The sequence below is a fragment of the Micromys minutus genome (assembly GCF_963924665.1).
Source record: "Micromys minutus genome assembly, chromosome: X".
Classification (NCBI taxonomy): Eukaryota; Metazoa; Chordata; class Mammalia; order Rodentia; family Muridae; genus Micromys; species Micromys minutus.
The window spans coordinates 91,130,231-91,132,772 of record NC_137970.1 but is presented as its reverse complement, the minus strand read 5'-3'; the positions used below and the strand labels follow the sequence as shown (position 1 = coordinate 91,132,772).

At 45.4% G+C, this 2,542-nt stretch overlaps 1 pseudogene across 1 annotated transcript; it reads right to left on the bottom strand.

Moving 5' to 3' along the window:
• Positions 1-1,267: 1,267 nt before the first annotated feature.
• On the bottom strand, positions 1,268-2,126 carry LOC308414492 (small ribosomal subunit protein uS2-like; annotated as a pseudogene). The gene has a single exon. The product of its transcript is annotated as a small ribosomal subunit protein uS2-like (transcript).
• Positions 2,127-2,542: the final 416 nt, after the last annotated feature.

Sequence of the window (2,542 nt, the reverse complement as noted above, 5' to 3'; positions counted from 1 at the left end):
AGCCCTGTCTCAAAAAAAAAAAAAAATCAACCCACACAGAGACACACACACGTGTTTTCTCCTCACATGCCTGTCTTCTTAAGTTTGGTCAGGGTTGAAGTACTTCTAGAACCTTTGACCTTTGTATTTCTGGTGCCAAAGTGGTTTGAACCTTGGGCTTACTTAGTCAGTGCTGCTAAATGTTTAATAGCCAAGTCTCTTAGGGGAAATCTCTCTCTCTCTCTCTCTCTCTCTCTCTCTCTCTCTCTCTCTCTCTCTCTCTCTCTGTGTGTGTGTGTGTGTGTATGTGTGTGTACTATAAAGGTAATCACAAATTGAGTTCCTAGACCAGATGTATAGTGCACATATATCATATAATAGGCATATATTGGTTACATATATTTTTAACATGATTCTCACAAAATGCTTTCATTTTTGCCAACTCATTCATCTGTACTTGCAATAGGCCAATACAGTCCTGGCATGAATACTGGTTAAGACTTGCACTGGAAAGGTAGTGTGAACTGGAAAAAATAGTAGAATGCCATTTGTCAGCAATGAAGGCAATTTCTTTGGTTAATAGGCTAATGATTTTCAAACACTGGTAGCTATCCCCTCCCTTGCTCTGTTACTCTCTTTCTCTGGTTTATTCACGGTGTAACATATGGAAACCTTTTGGTTTAGTCTGAATAATGTTTCCTCCCATTACTTTCTTAGATTTAGTCAGCAGAGCATTGAGTCAGATTCTGGTTTATAGCTTTCACGGATTTCTGAACTTTAAATCTTGCTACCATGGCTAGTTTCAAGCTGGCCTTTTCAATGTGAAATATTCAGGAAAGGGGCAAATGCCCATCCGTTTACATTTCAACTCCTTGGGTATCATGATATAAATAATTTCAGGCACATGGGTAATATAATACAGTAAAACGATTGGAAAGTGATGAGCTTGAAACATCAATCATCTTGGTTTTTGATGGGATTTTAATTTTATGTATTTCTTTTGTTTTTTTACTTTGGTAATACTAGAGATTGATTGAATCCAGGGCCTTGAACATGCTGTTAAAGTACTTTCCCCAACAATACATGCATTTTTTCTTCTTTTATTATGTATATGGTATATGTGCATGTGTATATACATGTTTACATTTGTGGGAGTGTGTGTGTGTCTGTCTGTCAAGGCCTGTGGTTAACATCTGATGTCTTCCTCAGTCTTTTTTTTGTCTCTCTTTTAGAAACTTTATTTTCCTTCCACCTTTTCCCCCCTTTCCTCGGGTGTGTGGTGAGCAGCTCAGGACCACGCAGTGGTGGCTCCAACCCACTCAGTGGCCTGCGCTGTAGGAGCTGCTGACCAGTCCTCAGTGGCTGGCTGCGCACTCCAGTCTTCTGTGGGGAACTGCTGGATGGGCACAGAGGGCACCTGCTCACCCACAGACCAGTCAGCCACCTCAGGCTGAGCAGCAGTGAACTCAGGAGCTGGTGCGGTCCATTCACCCTGGAATTCCTCCTTGGTCACAGCCTTCTCCGCAGCAGCCTGTTCCTCCTTCTCAATCTCCTCTGGATCTCTGTAGAAGTAAAGATCAGGCATAACCTCCCATGGGTGCTCACGGGAAATAGTACCTCGCATGCGGAGTACCTCCCGGGCCAGCATCCACCACATCAGACCCACTGAGTGAGCTCCCTTGTTGTTGCACGGGATGGCAATGTCCACATAGCGCAGGGGAGAGTCTGTGTTACACAGAGCAATGGTGGGCAGGTTGACATAAGAGGCCTCTGTGAGGGGCTGGTGGTCAGCCCTGGGATCCGTCACCACTAGAAGCCGTGGCTTTCTGAAGGCTGCTTGGATCTGGTTAGTGAAGGTCCCAGGTGTGAAGCGGCAGCAATTGGAGTGGCTCCTGTGGCAGCAACAAACTTCAGCACAGCTCGCTGGCCAGTGTTCCTGGAAGAGAGGACGCTAATAGCGCGAGCTCAAAGCCGCAGCTTCTCTCGGGTCCTCTTCAGATTTATGATGTAGATACCGCCACTTTTCCTTCTGTAGATGTACTGCTCCATCTGGAAGTCAAGGTTGGTGCCACCTAAGTGGGTTCCTGCAGCAAGGAATTTGAGGACATCTCCTCCTTCATCTGCAGGACATCAAGGGCTCGGGACATTGTGAAAGTTTCCCTTTTAAGTTACGATGGAAACCAAGAACAACGCCATATGGACCCGTCCCCGGGTAGCGCGGAAAGTTCCTCAGTCTTTCTATACTTTATACATTGAGGCAGACTCTCACTGAACCTAAGCTCTCAGGCTCATCTAGTCAGACTAGCCAACTTGTTCCAGAAACTTACTGCCTTCGCCTTCTCTGTACTGGGAATTACAGGTGAACAGTTGAAGGTTCTAAATGGGTTCTGAAGATTCAAATCCTCACCCTTAGCCCTTTACCTCCCCAGCCCTCCTGTGTATTTAGTAACTGTGTTTAGCTGGTTAACACGGTTTCTGAAAAAAATTCAGCAATCAGTTGTCACGGGCCAAGAGGAGAAAACCCACCTACACGACCAAGTACACTTCTAGGTCCCTAATGACC